The 22,889-nt window shown below is 36.3% G+C and overlaps 1 long non-coding RNA gene across 1 annotated transcript in view; it reads left to right on the top strand.

Moving 5' to 3' along the window:
- The window catches only part of LOC740403 (uncharacterized), a 204,554-nt gene that overhangs the window by 32,628 nt on the left and 149,037 nt on the right, over window positions 1-22,889 (top strand). The window contains exon 4 of the long non-coding RNA XR_008536486.1: window positions 8,569-8,639. This is a non-coding gene — a long non-coding RNA (uncharacterized LOC740403). The remainder of the gene's footprint in view (window positions 1-8,568; window positions 8,640-22,889) is intronic.

Genomic DNA, 22,889 nt, shown 5'->3' on the forward strand with positions numbered 1-22,889 from the left:
AGATTTGGTCTTTTCACATAGTCCCATATTTCTTGGAGGCTTTGTTCGTTTCTTTTTAGTCTTTTTTCTCTAAACTTCCCTTCTTGCTTCATTCCATTCATTTCATCTTCCATCACTGATACCCTTTCTTCCAGTTGATCGCATCGGCTCCTGAGGCTTCGGCATTCTTCACGTAGTTCTCGAGCCTTGGCTTTCAGCTCCATCAGCTCCTTTAAGCACTTCTCTGTATTGGTTATTCTAGTTATACATTCGTCTAAATTTTTTTCAAAGTTTTCAACTTCTTTGCCTTTGGTTTGAATTTCCTCCTGTAGCTCAGAGTAGTTTGATCGTCTGAAGCCTTCTTCTCTCAACTCGTCAAAGTCATTCTCCATCCAGCTTTGTTCCGTTGCCGGTGAGGAGCTGCGCTCCTTTGGAGGAGGAGAGGTGCTCTGCTTTTTAGAGTTTCCAGTTTTTCTGTTCTGTTTTTTCCCCATCTTTGTGGTTTTATCTACTTTTGGTCTTTGATGATGGTGATGTACAGATGGGTTTTTGGTGTGGATGTCCTTTCTGTTTGTTAGTTTTCCTTCTAACAGACAGGACCCTCAGCTGCAGGTCTGTTGGAGTTTGCTAGAGGTCCACTCCAGACGCTGTTTGCCTGGGTACCAGCAGCAGTGGCTGCAGAACTGCAGATTTTCATGAACTGCGAATGCTGCTGTCTGCTCGTTCCTCTGGAAGTTTTGTCTCAGAGGAGTACCCAGCCGTGTGAGGTGTCAGTCTGCCCCTACTGGGGGTGCCTCCGAGTTAGGCTGCTCAGGGGTCAGGGGTCAGGGACCCACTTGAGGAGGCAGTCTGCCCTTTCTCAGATCTCCAGCTGCGTGCTGGGAGAACCACTGCTCTCTTCAAAGCTGTCAGACAGGGACATTTAAGTTTGCAGAGGTTACTGCTGTCTTTTTGTTTGTCTGTGCCCTGCTCCAAAGGTGGGCGAAGGACGTGAACAGACACTTCTTAAAAGAAGACATTTATGTAGCCAAAAAAGACATGAAAAAATGCTCACCATCACTGGCCATCAGAGAAATGCAAATCAAAACCACAGTGAAATACCATCTCACACCTGTTAGAATGGCAATCATTAAAAAGTCAGGAAACAACAGGTGCTGGAGAGGATGTGGAGAAATAGCAACACTTTTACACTGTTGGTGGGACTGTAAACTAGTTCAACCCTTGTGGAAGTCAGTGTGGCGATTCCTCAGGGATCTAGAACTAGAAATACCATTTGACCCAGCCATCCATTACTGGGTATATACCCAAAGGACTATAAATCATGCTGCTATAAAGACACATGCACATGTATGTTTATTGGGGCACTATTCACAATAGCAAAGACTTGGAACCAACCCAGATGTCCAACAATGATAGACTGGATTAAGAAAATGTGGCACATATACACCATGGAATACTATGCATCCATAAGTAATGATGAGTTCATGTCCTTTGTAGGGACATGGATGAAACTGGAAATCATCATTCTCAGTAAACTATCGCAGGAACAAAAAACCAAACACCACATATTCTCACTCATAGGTGGGAATTGAACAATGAGAACACATGGACACAGGAAGGGGAACATCACACTCTGGGGACTGTTGTGGGTTGCGGGGAGGGGCGAGGGATAGCTTTAGGAGATATACCTAATGCTAAATGATGAGTTAATGGGTGCAGCACACCAGCATGGCACATGTATACATATGTAACTAACCTGCACATTGTGCACATGTACCCTAAAACTTAAAGTATAATAATAAAAAAAAAGAATGTCTCTGTAAGCTTTTACCATACCATTCCCCCTCGGCCAGCAGACTTCCCACATCCCAGCACTTAAGCTACTCTCTGGAATTACCACTGTATCTGCCCTATCTCATGACTGTCCTCCTATTCTCTTGTCTCCTGGGCCGTTGGATGTTTGCACCATTGCAGCTGCTGCCCGAGCTACAGCACCCTGGGCCAGTTCTGTGCAAGCGAACACCACTTTGCTAAGTCTTTGGCTATTCCCATCACTTCTGCACTTAGAAGACGCACCATATTAGCAGTTACTTTTTTAATGGGGCAAACATTTACTAGTGGGAGACAGAGAGTGGGAAGAGGCTTGTGGAAAAATTCCTTTTCTCTTTCCCCTGTGATAGGCTGTTCTGAAGCATGGATTTTTGATGTAGCTTGTCTAGAGACATCTCAAGTAGCTGAGTGAATTTGTTTCACTTTGCGAAATGGTGGCAACCTGGAAAAGCATCAATTTTTGTTTACTTCTCATTATTACCTGTCTCCTTCCTTCACTCCCTAGGCCTTGCAATGCACCTCCCCAAAATAGCACTTAACCCTTGCCTCAGACTCTCTTCTATGGAAACAGGCTGCCACAGCCACCACATTACTTCAAGCCAATCAGTATTGATTCTGGTTACTTGGAGGAAAATGAGCTCTAGAAGAAAACCAGGGCTCCTGCCAATATGAAAGAGAAATGATGTGGCTATTGAGTGGACAATCGACAGTGTTTGATTAGTACCTGTCCTGCTACACTGGGTTGTTTTAAGAGTTAAATGAGATAATGAGATGTGAATGTGCTCATTTGAATATTAAATAACATAAACATGTAGAGTTGTCATTAGACTTAGATCTATTTACAAGTTCTAGAACCTTATCAGTTCACTCATTTAGCAAAAATTATTTAATGAGCACCTACTATGTGCCAGTCGTGGTGCATACATGACTACATGAATACAATAGTTCTCCCCATATAGTAGCTTCTTGTCTGTAGGGCATATGAACAAGTAAATTACATGTACTACAATTTTTTAAAGGGAAATAGAGAGTGTGTTATAAGAATGAGGGAGGCAAATCTAACCCATATTTGGGAAGTCAGACAAAACTTCCTAGATAAAGTGATATATATGCTAAAACCTGGAGGATGACTAGGCATAGGTGATGGGTGGAGAGGTGTGCTAGGTAGAAAGAAAAGCATATACAGAGGTGAAGGGGTGAGTGAAGGCATGGCATTATTTATCATGGCTGGGATGGTAGAGGCCAATTTATAAAGTGTGAGTTGTAGGAAACTTGGATTTAATCATGAGGATGATGAAGAGCCATTGAAATGTTTAAGAAGGCTTGTTTCAATAATGATAGAATGAATGGACTATTTTGGGCAGGGAAGACAGAATGGGAAGCAAATAAGGGAATTGAGATACCACTATGTAATGTAGCATTTCTTTTTGTTTCATTTAATTTTGAATTTTTATTAGTATGAATTTTCTTCATAACTTAGGGTTTTATGAATATTACAGACCCTACATTTCCCAAATGGTAGAACGTGAAAGTCGAGGTTGACACTTTCAGGTAAATGATGGAAGGAATCTTTGTGGTCTTTACCCCACACAATCACCTGCTTAATGGTTCTCATTTCCCTTTTTATCTGTGCTGTTAGTTTTGATTAGATCAAGGGATACCAATAAATGCAAGGTCAATAATGTGACTCCGCAGGGGAGCTAATTACTCCTGCAGAGAAAACCACAGGCTTAATCTCAATACATGGCTGATCATCTGCAGCCATGAGCCATTGGACATGGGCATATCCACTGGTTCCTTCCTTCCTTCCTTCTTTCCTTCCTTCCTTCCTCCCTTCCTTCTTTCCTTCTTTCCTTCCTTCCTTCCTTCCTTCCTTCCTTCCTTCCTTCCTTCCTTCCTTCCTTCCTTCCTTCCTTCTTGTCTTAGCAAAGGCTGACAAAATAAAATACCACAAGCTTTCTTCAAGGATGGCCCCCACCTCTGAAACACTGGGCAAGATCATCCTGGCCTGGGAAAACCAAAGAGGTGGCCCCACCCTTTGAAACCAAGGAGGAAACAGTCTTGCTTCTGGGCCTGTGGTGAGAGTGGCATCCCTTATGATCTCTGAATCTTTGGGATCAATTTTTCCTTTTCCTTGAAGAATAGTGTGTGCTCACAGCCAAATAGCTCTGTGGTCTGGTCTTGTAGAATCTAGGAAATCTGACAGAATTCCTTCATTACATTCTGCTTTCTCTATTTCCTTTGGATTAAACTAGCCATGTCTTTGCTGGTATAATCCCATCTCTATTCCTGGCTTCGTTAAAATGGCCAGTTAAGTTCATGAGTTACACTCATGATCTCTTTATCAAATGGTTGTTCATCTATAACCTTAGTGTCCTCTTCAGAGCAAGATTTCTCATTTTTTTGCAATATGGATAGGCATATTGCAAAATACATAGGGGTAGAATTTTTTAAATCTTCAAGCTCTGGTTCATTTTCCATAACAATTATTTTTTCCAATTAATCTCTCTCTTACCACATTTTACTATTAGTAGTCAGAAGGAACCAAGCTACTCTTTCAACACTTTGCTTAGAAATCTCCTCAGCTTAATATCCAATTTTATCACTCATGAGTTCTACTTTCCACAAAACACTAAAACACAGTTCAGCCTAGTTCTTTGCCACCTCATAACAAGGATCACCTTTCCTCCATTTTCCAATAAAATATTCTTAATTTTTTCTCTGAGACTACACCAGAATAGACTTCAATGCCTATATTTCTGGCATACTCCTAAAAATTCTTCCAATCTCTATCCATTACCCAGTTTCAAAGCTACCTTCACATTTTTACGTATTTATTATAGTAGTACCCTACTTCTTGGTACCCAAATCTGTCTTAGTCAGCTCGGGCTGCTGTAACAAAATACCATAGAGTGGGAGGTTAAATTACAGACGTTTATTTTCTCACACTGTTCAGAAAGCTTGACTAATAATGTCAAGGTGCCAGCTGACTTGGTTCCTGGTGAGGGCTCTCTTCCTGGTTTGCAGAGAATTGCCTTCTTGCTGTGAAGAAAGGCTCACATGGCCTTTCTTGAATGTGTGAGGAGAAAGGATGTGAGCAATTTCTCTGGTGGCTCTTCTTATAAGAATACTAATTCCATCGTGAAGGCCTCAACCTAATGACCTTATCTAACCCTAACTACCTTCCGAAGCTTCTATCTCCAAATACCATCATATTGTGGGTTAGGGTTTCAGCATTCATATTTTGGGAGGCAGACAAGCATTCAATTTATAACCCACCCTTTCTCCCTTTTTCTTTCTTTCCTTCCTTCCTTCCATCCATCCATCCATCTTTTTTTTTTAAATTTAACCTGCATTGATTGAACATCTGTGGATGAGCTAAACTGTTAGGTGCCATTGGCATGAAGATCAACTAATATAGGCCTTGCTTCAAGGAGGTCTAGTAAGGAAAGAGAGATTAAAAAAAAAAATGCCAGCCTAGTATGAGTGCTGTAAGAGAGTTATGTATGAAGTGCTATGAAAGTACAGAGAAGAAATATATAGCTTCATAAATATAAACTCTTGACTCAGGTGTTGAAGGTAAGATTAGGCTTGGTACTACAGGTAGAGGGAATCACACAAGAATACTAAAAGGGTGTGTGGCATCATGGTATGTGCAGCAGACAGAAAGCTTTCAATAAATGAAAAGACATGAATGACTTTGGGGAGAGTCAACAAATTGAGGCTGGAAAGATGTGGATCATGAATGCTCTTCTGTGCCATGGTACAAAATTTGAATTTATCTTGAAAGTATTATGAGGCTCTGAAGGTTTTAAACAGAGGAGTGACATAAAGAGATTTGCATTTTTGGAATGTGGATGCATTTAGGAGTATATGTGTTGGGTACACAGGCAAGGTTGAAAGCAAGAGACAATTATGATGGAATTTATTTCAAATCTGCTCTCAGTGTTGTTTGTCTCAATGATGAGGAATCAGTAGAAGCACTTATTTTTGCCTATACAGGATGTTACATACATATGGAGAAGGAAAGCTAAACTACTGAGGTTTGGATAAGGGCATAAATATAGACAATATTCAAGAGAAGATCCTCACCATATGTGAGAGATAGGTTCTAGAAGACTTGGTTTCTTGGTGACTAAGAAAATTTATAAATTCAATGATGATAATAAAACTTGCACTTCTTTTAACCACTTATTTATAAAGTACATAGTTTTCCCCCTTTAATTGCCAAGATCAAGAATATCAACTATTCTATAATGTTGCATATTGATTTTGTGAAAGGGCCTTATTTCCCTATAACAGAGAGAACATGGCTTGTCACAGTTGATGGTGACAAATATTAAAGGTCATGAACTATGAGCATTTGTGATGGCGTATCTTGGCATATTTTTAAAAGTTTTCCTTTGACCTTGAGTTAAAACCAAGGAGTGAATGGAAATGTCATTACACTTTCTAAACTTTCCTGAAGACTTTCCACTTCGGATTCATAAGATTAACCTTGATGTAACTCAAACATTCCTTTTTTCTTTGAATAAACATTTATTCATTTACTATCATATAGATAGGTAAAATTGTAATGGATGATTTTCCTCTCATCTTGTTCAGAAAAAAAAAAAAAACATACTGTTCATTCATTGTCCCTCCCTGAATGGAGGAAGGACATTTAATTTGCATGCCACTTTCATTTGCCAGAAGTCAGTAACCTGCAGTATTTTTAGCTCCTTTTGAAAGTCCATTAGTAATGTTGCTTTTTCTTGAGACCTTTCCTGCTTTATGTACTGACATCAGCATTTTTTCTGGTTTCTGCTAAGACCTATGAGAGAGTTGCTGGGGCGGCTCCTTTTTCGTTTATGTTCCTATTCATAAACTCTTCCTAGATTTTCTTAAGCCTCTTCCTATCTTTGACTTTTTATTTATTAACTCTTGTTCTCATTTTATTCTTTCTTAATATCAGAGTTGCTTCTAGGATATGTGTGTTTCCAAATAGCCACTTATATGCTTCACAAGTTCAAGATCTCACACCTGTATTCTCTTCAGTGATTGTGTGACTACCTCCTAGATGTAGAACATGAGAGCTGTGTGGGATTAATGCTGTACTGTGACATACAGAATTTGTAGGCACACAGTGATGAATGCTATATTCAAAAGAGCTATAATTCTATTTGACAGAGTATGATTGCCTGATTTAAACCCAGGCAAATTATAGGGTAAAAACAACTTGTGACGGAAATGTCTTAATAGTTTATTTATTAAACACTTAAGGGGAATTTAAAAACTTACTGAATAAAAGAATGGGTGGTGTCAATTCTATTTGCTTCATCAATTGAAGCTTGAGGCTCACTGTGGTGGGGGTCAGAGAAAAGAAAATCTATGAAATAATTTTCATCCATCTAGTTGCTACACTTTCTCTTTTCTGCCAAGAGAGCTGACAACTATTAGACTCAAGTATGACACATGATGCATCAAAGAGTTAAAGAGAAAAGCACTGGTTACATATTGACAAATTGAAATAAGACAAAATTTTGTCCCACATAACAGATTCTTAACTTCAATTTTTAGCTGAGGACATTTACTATGGGGGGCAAGAATAGTCACAGATGATTAAGCACTCAAGTAATGACAGAAGGTCTTCCAGGAAGTCCAGACAACATTTATTTCTCATCTATAATCAGGAAAGACTTAAAGTGAAAGAACACTAAATAAAGTGACTATCTTGCGGAGCAACAGTAGACATTTGATGAATTATACAGGCAAAGTCACATGACCTGCTAGTTTATTTTGTAAATATTTGTGCAGTAGCAATTAAGAGGTAGAAGTAGAAATGGAAAAGTTATGGAAATAGAAAGACAGTGAACTTCTGCATATCCTGATGGTGTAGCTGCCTTGGCTATCGTGAATAGTGCTGCAATGAACATGGGATTGCAAACATTTCTTCAACAAAATGATTTCAAATCTTTTAATATTCAGAAGTGGGATTTCTGGATTATATGGTAATTCTATTTTAAGTTTCTTGAGGGAGTTCTGTAATGTTTTTCGTAATATCTGTACCAATTTACATTCCCACCAATAGTGTACAAGGATTCTGTCTTAGTCTGTTTTCTGTTGCTATAACTTAATATCTGAGACTAGGTAATTTATTTTAAAAAGAGGTTTGTTTTGGCTCACAGTTCTGGAGGCTGGGAAGTTCAAAATTGGGCAGCAGCATCAGGTAAGCTGCTAGTGAGGGCTTCATACTGCATAATAACATGGCAGAAGGCATCACAGGGTGAGGGGGCAAGAATGTGACAGCTCAAGTCTGTCTTCTTCCTAAAAAGCCACCAGTCTCATTCCCATGATAACCTATTAATCCATTAACTCATTAACCCATGAATGAATTAATTCATTCATGACGCCTTTGCCCACATCATTTGTTAAAGACTTTCTGTCAATATTGCCACACTGAGAGTTAAGGTTCAACATGAGTTTTGGAAAGAAAAAATATTCAAACCGTAACAGGTAAACTTTTATCCACATCCTTGCCCCAACACTTATATCTTGTCTTTTTTATAATAGCTGCTATGGTTTGAATGTACCCCCAACAAAGCACGTATTGAAAACTTAATCCCCAATGCAACAGTGTTGAGAGGTAGCTACTAATGGGAGGTGTTTATATCATCAAAGCTCTACTCTCATGAATGGAATGAAGCCAATTATAAAAGGTTTTGAGGCTGTGAGTTTGACCCTTTGCTGCCCTGCTCTTTACCTCTCTTGCCTTGCCAGGGGATGATGTAGCAAGAAGGCCCTCACCAGATGCTGGCTCCTTGATGTTAGACTTCCCAGTCTCCACAATGGTGAGAAATAAATTTCTATTGTTCATAAATTACTCAGTTTTTGGTATTCTGTTATAGCAACACAAAACAAATGAAGACAGAAACAGGTACCAGAAGTGGGGTGTTCTGTAACAAATTTCTAAAAATGTGAAACAGCTTTGGAATGGAGTAATGGGTAGAGGCTGGAAGAATTTGGAGGAGCATGCTAGAAAAAGCCTAGATTGCCATGAATGGTGTATTATGGCAATTCTGGTAAGATCTCAGAAGAAAAAAGCTGTAGAAAGAGCCTACGTCTTCTGAGGCATTATTTAAATGACTGTGATCAGAATGTTGGTAAAAATATGAGCAGTAAAGGCTTTTCTGATGTCTCAGATGGAAATGAGGAATAAGGTATTCAAAACTTAAATAAAGGATACTCTTGTTATGCAGCTGTCAATAACTTGGTGGAATTATGTTCATGCCTTAGAAATTTTATGGAAGGCAGAACTAGGACCTTGAGGGCAACGTTTCCAGAGGGGTACCTCAAGGACCTCAGTATTTGCTGCCCAGAGCTACCTTGGAACTCTTCTCTTTGCATTCCAGTGCAGGACTCCTTGGTTACCCCAGCTGTGGCAAAAGTAGGCTCAGATGCAGCTTGTGCTGCCACTCTGGAGAGGGCAAGTGATCATTCTTGGTGGGGTCCACATGGTGCTGACTCTGTGGTGCAGAGTGTGTGCCCTGTGGGGCCATTGTAGCCTCCACCCATTTCAAAGAACGTTGCAGACAGGCTGGGAGCCAGTCAGAAACTAGCTGTAGGGTCAGAGGACTTTTGAGAACCCACACCAAGGCAATGCTTAGTAAAACTGTGAGAGTGGGGCCACCATCAAGATCCCAGAATTATACAGCTACCAGAATGGTATACTAACCTGGTAGAGCTGCAGGTATGAAACTCCAGCCCGTGAGCTGTTGTGTGGGCAGAGTCTAGCAAAACCATAGAGGCAGAGCTGCCTGAGACTTTGGGGGTCCAAATTCTCCCCTCCCCATTGCACCTTTGAATGCAGTGTCCTTCCTGCCCCATGTGGTACATTTGGTACCCAGGAAGTGTACTGGGCAGATTTGGCATCCATCACACTGAAGTTTGAATCCAGGCATTGTCCCCACCTCAAGAAGGTGGCACAGGAAGTGAAAGGTTATTTTGGATATTTGATGTATAATGTTGTTTTTCTTGGTGAGTTTTGGTCTTACTTGGGACCAGTTACCCATTTTTTCCTGCCTCTTTTCCCCTTTTGGGTTAGAAATATATATCCTATGCCTGTCCCACCACTGTATTGTGGAAGTAAATAATTATTTTTATTTCACAGGCCCACTTTCTTTCTTACTGAAAGTCTATCACTAACCTCTCCTGTAGTGCAAGTCTGCTTGTGATAAATTATTTCAGCTTATTTGTGTCTGAAAAAAATCTTTGTTTTGCCTTCAGTTTGACAGATACTTTCACTGGGTATAGAATTCTGTCTTGACAGATTTTTCTTTCAGCTTTTAAAATATATTCTGCTACTATTCTTTCTCATATTGTTTCTAACAAGACATCTGTTGTCAGTCTTTTTTTTTTCAGTATTATGTGCCTTGGTGTGGGTTTTTGTTTATTTTTCATGCCTGGGATTTATTGAGCTTCTTGGATCTGTGGATAGTTTTTATCACATATGGAAAAAACCTGCCCTTATTTCTTCAAATATTTTTTATGTAACCCTATTTTACCTTTTTTTCCAAGGGCTTGAATTACATGAAAATCAGATGGCTGAGGGTGCTTGATGCTCTTTATTTTTATTGTTTTCTTTCTCAGTGTTACCTTTAGTTAGTTTATATTGCTATGTTTTCAATTTGTTTTTCCTTTGGAATCTAATCTGCTTTTAATCCCATCCAGTGCACTTTTCATCCCACATACTGTAGATTTATCTGTAGAAGTTCAATCTAGATTTTTAAAATGTCCTCCTTGTTTCTACTTGTCATTTGCAATCTTTCCTCTATGTATTTGAACAAATGGAACATAGTTATAACAATTATTTTAATGTCATTGTCTACTAATTGTATCATTCATGTTATTTATGTATCTGTTTCCATTGATTCTTTTTTTCTTTTCCTTATTAGAGGCTTTATTTTTCAGCTTCTTTGCATATTGTCTAATTTTTGATTGGATGACAGCCATTTTGCATTTTACTTTGATAAAATGCTGGATTATAAAATACCTAGCATTTATATTTGTAAATATAATTGTATATTTGTATTAATAAATATATTTCTCAACTTTATTCAGTTATTTGAAAATCATATAATCTTTCTGAGGCATGATTTTAAGCTTTTTTAGGTGGCATTAGAGAAGATTTAACCCAGGGATGGCTTTCCCCCACTCCTATGGCAATGTCCACATGAATTGTAACATTTCCTACTCTGGATGATGGGAACATAAACCACATCTGGCTATATGTAAATTCTGAAAATTTTCCCTCTGTTGCTTTTGGGTGCTTCTTTCCCTAGACTTGGGTATTTTCTTTACTGATCCTCTGATCAGTACTCAGCTGAGGACTTGAGATGGAGTCTCTGCAGTTCTCTAGATTTATTTTTCAGTGAATATTTCTCCTCTCTAGTATATTGCCATTTGAACTTGGACACATTGGCTTCCCTAGTCTCATATCTGTATTTCTTTAACCCAAGAAATTTTCTGGGCTTTGTCTGGGTTTTCCCTCCCCTCCCCTGCATTCTAAAAACTCTCTCTAAGGTAATTCTCCCCTTATTTGTTTACCTTTTCTCAAAGATTACGGTCTTATACTGCCTGATATCCTGTATCTTGAAAATTGTTGTTTCATATATTTTGTTCGTTTTTGTTTGTTTGTTTTGGGTGAAGGTTAAACCTACTCCCTGTTACTCCATGTTGGCTCCGGTGACAGTATATTTTGATATACTTTCAGTTGTACAGAAAGGTTTCAAAAATATTTTAAGGTATCTCTCATACACCTTTTACTCATTTTAGCCAATTGTTTATATTTTACCATTTTCTCTGTCTCTCTGTGTATGAATCTGTGTGTGTGAATGTGTGTGTGTGAGTGTGTGTGTGTTTGTATTCTTTTCCTGGAAAAAAAATTTCTGAGTAAGTTCAAGATACGCTCCTTTATGTCTAACTATGTCCGTGTGTATATACTATGAACAAGGTCATTTTGTTGCATAACCAGATTAGAGTTATAAAAATCAGGAAATTTGATATTAATATAATACTGTCATCTTATTTTAATCAATTGTTCTAATAAATTCCTATATAACTATTGATTTCTCAAAATCTAGGATTAACTCCAGGATTCTTCATTACATTTAGTTGCCACATCTTTTTAGTGTCTAATTTGGAACAGCTCTTCAGTCTTCATTTGTGCTTCTTGACCTTGATATTTTTGAAGATTTCAAGCCAGTTGCTTTGTAGAATGTTTCTCAATTTTTATTTGCCTGGTATTTCTTCATGATTAGACCTAGTATATATTTTTGGCAAGAATATTATGAAGTGATGATATATTCTTCTCACTGAATTTTATTAGAAGGCACATCATAAATTTGCTTCCAAATATCTGTTACCTTTTATATTAGGTTGGTGCAAAAGTAAATCGGTTTTTTCCCATTAAAAGTAATGGCAAAAACTGCATTTACTTTTGCACCAACCTAATAACTTGGATAAAATAATGTTTATTCAGTTTCTCCACTTTATTTCTCTGTGAGGCAAATAGCCAAAGCAATTGTGAGTAAAATGAATAAAGTTGGAGGGATCATACTACCTGGCATCAAAATATACTACAAAGCCATAGTAACCAAAACAGCATGGTACTGATATAAAAATGGAAACACAGACCAATAAGACAGACTCAAAAACTCAGAAATAAATTCACAAGTTTATAGCCATTTTTTACAAAGGTGCCGAGCACATACATTGGAGAAAGGACACCCTCTTTAATAAATGAGATGGGGAAAACTGAATGTCCTTGTTGGGAAGATCAAACTAGACCTCCATCTCTCACCATATGCAAAAATCTACACAAAATAGATTAAAGACTTAAATGAAAACCCAAAACTATAAAACTATTAGAGGAAAACATAGAGGAAGCACTTCCAAATATTGATCTAGGCAAGTATTTTACTGCTAAGACTTCAAAACACAGGCAACAACAAGAAAAATAGACAAATGGAACTATAGTAAACTAAAAATCTTCTTCACAGCGAGAAAATAATAAACAGAGTGAAGAGAAAACCTGTAGAATGGGAGAAAATATTTGCCAACTATTCATCTAACAAGGGACTAATATCCATAATATACAAGGTACTCAAACAACTAAACATAAAAAATTCCATTATAATGTGGGCAAAGATTATGAATAGACATTTCTCAAAAGACATATAAATAACCAAGTATATGAAAAAATGCTCACCATCACTAATCATCCTGAAAATGTAAATCAAAACCACAATGACATATTATCTCACCAGTTAAAATGGCTGTTGTCAAAAAGACAAAAAATAACAAATGTTGGCAAGGATGCAAAGCAATGGGAGCACTTGCACTGTTAGTGGGAATGTAAGTGAGTACAGCCATTATGAAAAACAGTATGGAGGTTAAAAAACTAAAAATAGAACTGCCATACAATCCAGTGATCTCACTACTGGGTATTTATGCAAAGGAAAGATAACCAGTATACCAAAAGAATACCTACACACCATGTTTATTGCAGCATTAGTCACAATAGTCAAGATATAAACTCAACCAGTGTCCATAAATAGATAAATGGATAAAGATAATGTAGTATATATAAACAATGTAATACTATTCATCCATAAAAAGGATAAAATCCTGTCATTTGTAGCAGCATGAATGGAACTGGAGGTCTTATTAAGCGACAGAAGCCAGGCACAGAAAGAGAAATTTTACATGATCTTACTTGTGTGTGGGAGCTACAAATTTGTTCTCACCAGAAGAGTAGAATGATGGTTACCAAAGGCTGGCACGTGTTGGGGGAGACTGGAGAGATGTTGGTTAATGAGTACAAATACACAGTTAGATAAAATAAGTTCTAGTGTTCAATAACACACTAGTATGACTATAGTTAACAATACTTTATTTTATATTTCAAAATATCTGGAAGAGAAAATCTGAAATGTTCCCAACATAAAGAAATAAGAAATGTTTGAGGTTATGGGTATCCTAAATATTCTGATTTTATAATTATACGTTATATACATGTATAAAAATATCACATACCCCAAAAAGATGTACAATAATTGTGTGTCAATAAAATATTCCTGTTTGTAATGAATAAGAATTTTGGTTACATATTTTAAGGATTATAAATATACAATTCTTCTCAAATTTTCACCCACCACTTTTGGCATCCAATGGTGATTTTCTAACTCCATCATTCTGTCTATATTTATTAGTTAGCTTATATTATAAAGACAAACATTCCTTGCCCTCTCCATTTATGTATTTTTCTGGTAGACTCATTATAAAAATGGCAGATTTTTATTTTATTGCTGTGTTATAATCCATTATTATTTATTTTGATATTCAAATTGTATCAGATTTGACCAGTGCAGGGAGTCCTTTTAGCTGCTCCTGTGATTTTTTGATATTTATTCGTGTTCCTTTTTTTTTTTTGAGCCGGAGTCTCACTCTGTTGCCCAGGCTGGAGTGTAGTGGTGCGATTTCGGCTCACTGCAATCTCCACCTCCTGGGTTCAAGCGATTCTCCTGCCTCAACCTCCTGAGTCGCTGGGATTACAGGCTCCTGTCACCATGCCCAGCTAATTTTTGTACTTTAGTAGACAGTGGGTTTCACCATGTTGGCCAGGCTGGTCTCGAATTCCTGACCTCAGGTGATCTACCTGACTTGGCCTCCCAAAGTGCTGGGATTACAGGCATGAGCCACCACACGCAGCCTTCATGTTCCTTTGAGTATTTTCTTAGTTTATAGCATAATGACATATTTCAGGCTTTGTTTACACTATGTAAGAGGAAATATTTTATATTTCATGGAAAATATGTAAATATTAAATTAAGAGTTAAGGTGATAACTTACGATGTTATAAATTAATATTATACATTACAATGTTAATTATAATTCCCAGGGCAACCACTCAAAACCACTCAGAACTGTATACTAAAAAAAAAAAGGGAATTAAAATGATACCGTAGGCCGAGCTTGGTGGCTCACGCCTCTAATCCCAGCACACTGGGAGGCCGAGGCGGGTGGATCACCTGAGGTCAGAAATTCGAGACCAGCCTGGCCAGACTGGCCAACAAGGTGAAACCCCGTCTCTACTAAAAATACAAAAAATTAGCTGGGTATGGCAGTGGGCACCTGTAATTCCAGCTACTTGGGAGGCTGAGGCAAGAGAATCACTTGAATCTGGGAGGTGGTGGTGGCAGTGAGCCGAGATCGCACCACTGCACTCCAGCCTGGGCAACAAGAGTGAAACTCTGTCTCAAAAAAAAAAAAAAAAAAAAAAAAAATATATATATATATATATACACAAAATATATATATATATACACATATATATATATGATATGATAGAAAATATCTGTTTAGCACAAAAAAAGACTAATGGATGAATTGAGAGACATAACTGATTTGACATATAGCAAACAAATAGAAAAATGTCAGAAATAAGTTCTTTTTATCAATTACTATGTTAAACATATATAGATTAGACTCTTCAATTAAAAAAATAAGTAAAATGGATAAAAATTATGATTCAATTTTATACTGTGTACAAGAGGCTTGGATACACAAATCATTGGAAAATGAAAGGCTAGAAAGAGATATTGCATGTAAATAGTATCCAAAAGAAAGCTGGAGTAGCCATAGTAATATTAAAAAAAAACCAAAAATCGTTATTAGAGACAAGGAAGGGCATTATACAATGATAAAAGTATCAAGGGCAAAACAATTATAAACATACATACACTTAACAACAGATTCCCAAATGCAAGAAGAAAAATGGACAGAATTGAAGGAAGAAACAGGCAGTTCAAATATAAAGTTGGAGACTTCAGCATTTTCCCCATTGAGTATGATGTTAGCTATGAGCTTGTCATATATGGTCTTTATTATGTTAAGGTAATTCCCTTCTACACCTGATTTGTTAAGAGTTTTTATTATGAAAGGGTGTTGAATTTTGTCAATTTTTTTTTGCATCTACATATGTGATTATATAATTTTTGTCTTTCATTTGTTAATGTGGCATATAACGTTATTGATTTGTGTATATGTAATCGGTTTTGCATTCCAGGGACAAACCCTACTTGGGAGTAATGGTGTATGATCCTTTTAATGTGCTGTTAAATTTGGTTTTGCTAGTATTTTGTTGAGAATTTTTCCATCTATGGTCGTCGGGAATATTAACTTGTAATTTTCATTTATTTTAGTGTCCTTATCTGGCTTTGGTGGGAAGGTAATTCTGGCCTTTTGAAATGAGATTGGAAGTATCCTTTCTTCAATTTTCTGAAAAAGCGTGAGAAGGATTGGCATTACTTTTTTAAAAATGCTTGGCAATATGCACCTCTGAAGCCATCTGTTCTTCGGCTTTTGTTTGTTGAGAAGTTTTTGATCATTGCTTCAATCTTCTTACTGGTTATTGGTCTGTTCATATTTTCTATTTCTTCATAATTCCATCTTGGTATGTTGTATGTTTCTAGATATTTATTCAGTTTTTCTAGGTTATTCAATGTTTTGGTGTATAGTAGTTCATAGTAGTCTCTCATGATCCTTTCTGTTTCTTTAGAAAACTACTATTCTTTTTAGCTTCTGTTTCATTTCATTTCATTTATTTCTACTCTAATATTCATTGTTTTCTTCCTTATGCAAACTGTGGGGTTAATTTGTTCTTTTTCTAGTTCCTAGAGGTGGTTGTTTGAGATATTTCTTTTTTTAAATGTAGGCGTTTATCACCATAAACTTCCCTCTTAGAATTGCCTTTGCTGCCTTACATAAGCTTTGGTATGTTGTTTTCCTTTTTATTTGTCTGAATACATTTTTTGATTTCTCCTTTAATGTATTCTGTGACCCACTGGTTGTTCAAGAGTGCAGTGTTTAATTTCCAGGTAATTTGTACAATTTTCTAGTTTTTCTTCTGTTACTGATTTTTAATTTTATATTATTCTTGTAAAATATATTTGATATAATTTCAGTCTTTTAAATTATATTTTGAGACTTGTCTTATGGTCTAATATAAGATCTATCCTGGAGAATGTTCTATGTGTGCTTGAGAAGAATGTGTATTTTGCAACTCTTGGAAGCAGTATTCTGTATGTATGCTATTTACATTTACTCTGAAGTGTACTTCATATCTGCTGTTTTCCTATTGATATTCTGTCTGAATAACCTATTCATTATTGAAAGTGGAGATGTGAAATTACTTACTATTATTGTACTGCTATCTTTGTCTCCTTTAAGTTCTGTTAATATTTACTTTATATATTTAAGCGCTTCAGTGTTAGGTGCATGGATATTTACAACTCTATATCCTCTTGATAAATTTATCATTATAAAGTAACTTTTTTTTTTTGCCTTTTGTGACAGATTTTGACTGGAAATCTATTTTGTCTGATGTAACTATGCTTACTTCTGTTCATTTTTGATTACCATTTCCATGAAATAACTTTGTCCATCCCTTCACTTTTAGTCTATGTGTGTCCCTAAAGGTAAAGTGAGTATCTCGTAGGAGCAGATAGTTCGATCTTGTTTTTACTCAGTCACTCTGTCTTTTGATTGAAGAATTTAATCCCTTAACATTTAAAGTAATTATTGATAGGTAAGTATTGATAGGCAATGCCATTTTGTTAATTATTTTCTGACTATTTTGTAGTTCTTTTGTTCCTTTCTTCCACTCTTGCCTTGTTCCTTTGCCATTTGTTAATTTTTGGTAATGTTATGCTTTGATTTCTTTCTCTTTTGTGTCTCTACTAGCGGTTTATTTTGTGATTATCACAAGGCTTACCAAAAATATAAGTCTATTTTAAGCTGATAACAACTTAACTTCAGTTGTATTTAAAATCTAAATTTTTATTTTCCCCACTCCACGTTGTATGTTCCTGATGTCATAGTTTACATATTTTTATTATGTATTGTGTAATCATTAACAAGTTATTGGTTATTGTTATTTGTAATATTTTTTCTTTTAGCTTTTATATTAGAATTAAACGTGATTTACGTGTCATAATTACAATATTAGGGCATTTACAATTTGAGCATGTATTTCATTTTACAAGTGAGTTTTATACTTTTATATGTTTTTATGTTGTTACCTAGCATATGTCTTAGCCTGTTCAGGCTGCTATTATAAAATACCTTAAAATGCTTAGCTTATAAACAAGAAAAGTGTTTTCCTAACAGTTCTGAAGCCAGGGAATCACTGGCAGATTTGGTGTTTAGTGAATGCCTACTATCTGCTTCATAGACGATGCCTCTAGCTTTGTCTTCACATGGCAGAAGGAACAAAAAACCTTCTTCAGGCTTCTTTTTATAAGGGCACAGATCTTATTTATGAGGGGTTTTCCCTTATGACTTAATCACTTCCTCTTAACACTATCACATTGGGGGTCAATATCTTTTAATACACTTATATTAGGGATTAGCTTTATACATATGGATTTTGTGAGGGAAGATGGGGATACAAATATTCAGTTCATAGCAGATTCCATTTGTTATAACTTGGAGAACTTTCTTTAGCATTTCTTGTAAGTTAGGTCTAGTGGAGATGAACTCCTTCAGCATTTTTGGGGGGTGAGGGGTGGTCTGGGAATGTCTTCATTTCTGAAGGACAGCTTTTTATTGGGTATAGTATTCTTGGGTGTAAGTTTCCCCCCCCCCCCCCCCAGCACTTTGGGTATATTTTCCCACTCCTTTCTGGCCTGCAAAGCTTCTGTTGAGAAATCTACTGATAGCCTAATAGGAATTGCCTTGTAATATGATGAGTCACTTTTTCCTTGATGCTTTAAAAATTCTCTCTTTGTCTTTGACTTTTGACAATTAGATTATTGTATGCTTCAGTGTAATCTTCTTTGGTTTGATCTTTCTTGGGATTCTTTGAGTTTCACATATGTGAATGTCTATATCCCAGCCAAGATTTGATATGTTTTTAGTCATTATTTTAAAAAATAAGCCTTCTGCCCTTTTCCATATTCCTTTTTCTTCTAGAATTTCTATAACTCATATATTTGTTCACTTGATGTTGTCATATGTCTTGTATGCTTTCTTCACTTTTTCATTCTTTTTTCTCTTATCCTCCAAATGAATAATTTTAATTATGTCTTGAAGTTTATTAATTCTTTCTTTTACATGATTGAGCCTGCTGTTGAAACTTTTTCCAGTTTTTCTCTCCTGTCATTGTATTTTTATCTCCAGAATTTGTTTTGTTCTTTTTTAATGGTTTAGTTTCTATTTTTATTAATCTCATTTTGTTCATACATTGTTTTTCTGATTTCATTTAGTGTTCTGTCTGTGTTCTCTTGTATCTCATTGAGATCCCCAATGTGATTCCTCTAACTGTTTTTCAGGCAACTCATAGAACTTCATTTTCTATGGTTAATTACTGGAACTTTCTTGTGATGGTATCATGATTCTTTATTTTCCACATAGTCTTGTACTGGTGTGTGCATTTGATAGAGCAAATGCCTCTTCCAGTCATTATAGACTCGTTTGGCTGGTTGTAATCTAGATTAAGTATCCACAGACTATGGTTTATGGGCCTAATCTGGCCTGCAAACTGTTTTTGTATGGCCCAAAATGTATAATTTTTTTGTTACTTTTTGAAAAAACTGAAGAAGAGGAAGAGGAATAAAGAAGAGGAGGAAAAAGAGGGATAGAGAAGACTATTTGTGGCTTGCAATCCCTAAAATAACTATCTGAGTAGTTACAGAATATGTTTGTGATATCTGTTCTGGGTCTTGGTCCTTATATCTAAACTGTTGACTTTTTGAAGTCATCAGTGAATATAGAGGTGCTCAGTAATGTCTCTACTCTGGGTGGGTTGGAACTCCAGTATTTCCCAGTGCTCAATGACTTCTGGTGTCACCATGCAGTTTTTTCCCTCTGTAACAGCTGCTCTGTAATAGGCCTCATGGAATTTTACCTTGAGCAAGTTCAGTCCAGCCCTTGTGTATAAACTGAAGGAGAGCCACCTTTCAGATCTTGAGGCCCTAACATCTGTGTAGTTTGTTCCTCTTTTATATCCTGTCCCACAAATTTCAGCTAGCTCAGCTACCATAAATCTCTGCCTTCTGAGCAGTAAGACCTTTATTATGCTTTGACTCTACCTCTCTGCACCACAGTGAAACAGAGCTGGTGTGAACAAATATTCAACTCGAATGTTTTCCTTCTCTCAAGGCTCACTATTTTGCTCTATCTGTTTTTCATGCCTATAATTCCCTCATATGTTTTGTCCAGTTTTATAGTTGTATAGGATGAAATGGTAAGTCCAATTTTAGTTATTTGAACCTGTCCTAAAGTGAAAGATTAGGTCTTTATTTTTAATATTCATTCAAGTATGAGAGATGAAGTTTTGGACTTACAAGAGTCACATAGCTGGGATTAATATGTTCTTCCAACATACACATGCACATATAAAGTAGGAACCCTTAAAAATGCTATAACCTCAGTGAAATTATACTGTATAAAGACAATCTTCTCAGGAGCATCAGAAGATGACAAAGACATCTTTAAGTGTCTGCCTGGCTTTTGGGTGAAAAAGAGTCTCTCGATATATTGTAAGCATAGGCCTTAAAATCACAGGGGTAAAGTTTTGAATTTACGTTAGGTTCTTGTCCTGAGAGATATCAAATTAAGAAATTAACACAAAATTCAGTCTCGTGCTGGTGATATTCTGAGGATTACTGACAGAATCAAATATAAAATCATTCTTGAGGAATAAATTCTCAACCTTGGGTATACTGTATTTTCACATATAGAGGTCTACTGAAGATTAAATAAAAAATTACGTGATACATGAGGAAATAATCTACCATATGAAGCATCAGCAGATACAGCAAACATCACAGAATTTGATTGTTAACAATTTTGAGTTACTGAACAATTTGAGAGATACATCTAAAATGATTAAATTAATGCAAAAAATAAAAAAAGTATAGAACAAGACTCTATGAAAGAAAAAGACCAGTTTAAAAAAGGAATTAAAGCTTACAAACAAAAAATAATTGCATAAGATACAACCTAATACTTTGATAAATAAAAAGATCCTGCCTAGTTGAACAGACAGCTAGTGAAATGCAAAAAAGCAAATGGACATTCAGTGGGATAGAAAAATTTTGAAAATCTGGCCAGGCATAGTGGCTCATGCCTTGTAATCCTCAGGAGGCTGAGGCATGAGAATTGCTTGAACCTGGGAGATGGAGGTTGCAGTGAGCCCAGATCACACCATTGCACTCCAGTCTGGGCTACAGAGCAAGACTCTGTCTCAAGAAAAAAAAAAAAAAAGAAAAGTTTGGAAAATCTGAAAGAAAGGTCAAGAAGTATAGAGAAGTGAATATTCAGTTAAAAATGATCAATGTAATATTTCTGAAAGATACTAAAATCAGAATAAGTAAATTTAAAAATGATAAATGCACAGCAAATAAGGAATTGGATAGAAGATGATTAATGAAGAGAAATAATAAATAAGATGAAATAAGCGTTAACTAATTTAGTGTATATGAGGAAGGCAAAGTGTAAGTAATTCAACTGGAGTAAATAAAAAACAAGGATGTTGTTCATAGAAGAGTGACTCTGAAAGTCTTTGGAATTGGAGGCATCAGATACATCTGAAGACTGAGCATGGTGCAGGCTGAAACCAGAATTTTGGAAAGTCACTACAAGTAACACTTAGAACTCCAGCTCTTTTCTACAGCTGACAAGACAATGCTCCCCACAGCTCCCTAGCAGAGGACTAGGAAGTTATTCTTTGAAAAGATTGTAATAGAGAAAGTCAGAACTCAGGAATACAAAGTGTAGCTGAGGTTGGGTATGAGATTTGTACAGAGCATATGGGTACTAAGTGAAAGTCTATAAAGTGGATGATGAAGTTTCCACCTCAGCTACCAAAGCACTAACAGCTGGGCACATACAGTGTTTGGAAATACAGTTTTATGTGCATAGTGCCTACGTGCACTAGCCCTCAACTGTTTGGTCAATAGAGAGTACTGGATATACCTCTGGTTACTCATCTCCTAATAACCTCAGCTGTTTTAGCCTCTCCTGAAATTAGAGTTGAGCTTTAGCACATCCTCCAACATGGTAGGAGTCACAGCAACTCCAGCACTCAGGTTCAATCCAATCAGACTCACAGAGGCTCTTCACAAAGGCTCCATAAATCTGTGTATTTCTTCCATTTTCTGCCTGACGATTGCTAGTAGAGCAGGATATTTCTAGGGATGAGACAGTTGGGCAGCTGACAAGAGTTGTATTCAATTTATATGTTGAACAAAAATTAAGCATTGGTGAACGTAAGGAAAAGAAAAATGAAGTTTTATGAACAAAACTACTATAAACTTTGTTTTATTATTTTGGATAAGTTCCAGAAGTGGTATTTCTGGGTCATAAGATAGATGTATGTTTACTTTTATCATAAATGGCTTGATCTTTTGGTTGAACTGTTTAATATTTCCTCTACAATGTATAAGAGTTCTGAGTTGCCAATATTGGGTGTTGTCTGTCTTTATTTAACAGTTTTAGTGGTATATGCTTTTATTTCATGGTGCTTACAACTGCATTTTCTTGAGGCCTAAAGAGACTGAACTCTTTATCATGTATTTATTGGACATTTGTACATCCTCCTTTGTGATGTGTCAATTAAAATCTACTTATTTCTTATTTGAGAGTTTTCTTTTTAATAAATTTGTGTTATTTTTTAATTTTTAAATTTATTACTCTTTTTTCTTGTTTGTTTTAACTTTTAAGTTCAGGGGTACATGTGCATGTTTGTTATACAGGTAAACTTGTATCATGGGGTTTGTTGTACAGATTATTTCATCACTCAGGTATTAAGCCTAGTACCCATTAATTATTTTTCCCAATCCTGTCCCTCTTCCCAGTCTCCACCCTACAATAGGCCCCTTTGTGTGTCCGTGTGTTCTTATCATTTAGCTCCCACTTATAAGAGAAAACATGTGGTATTTTGTTTTCTATTCCTGTTTGTTTGCTAAGGATAATGGCCTCCAGCTCCATCCATGTCCCTGCAAAGAACATGATCTTGTTCTTTTTTATGGCTGCAT

This window comes from Pan troglodytes, chromosome 1 (genome assembly GCF_028858775.2).
Source record: "Pan troglodytes isolate AG18354 chromosome 1, NHGRI_mPanTro3-v2.0_pri, whole genome shotgun sequence".
In the NCBI taxonomy this organism is placed as follows: Eukaryota; Metazoa; Chordata; class Mammalia; order Primates; family Hominidae; genus Pan; species Pan troglodytes.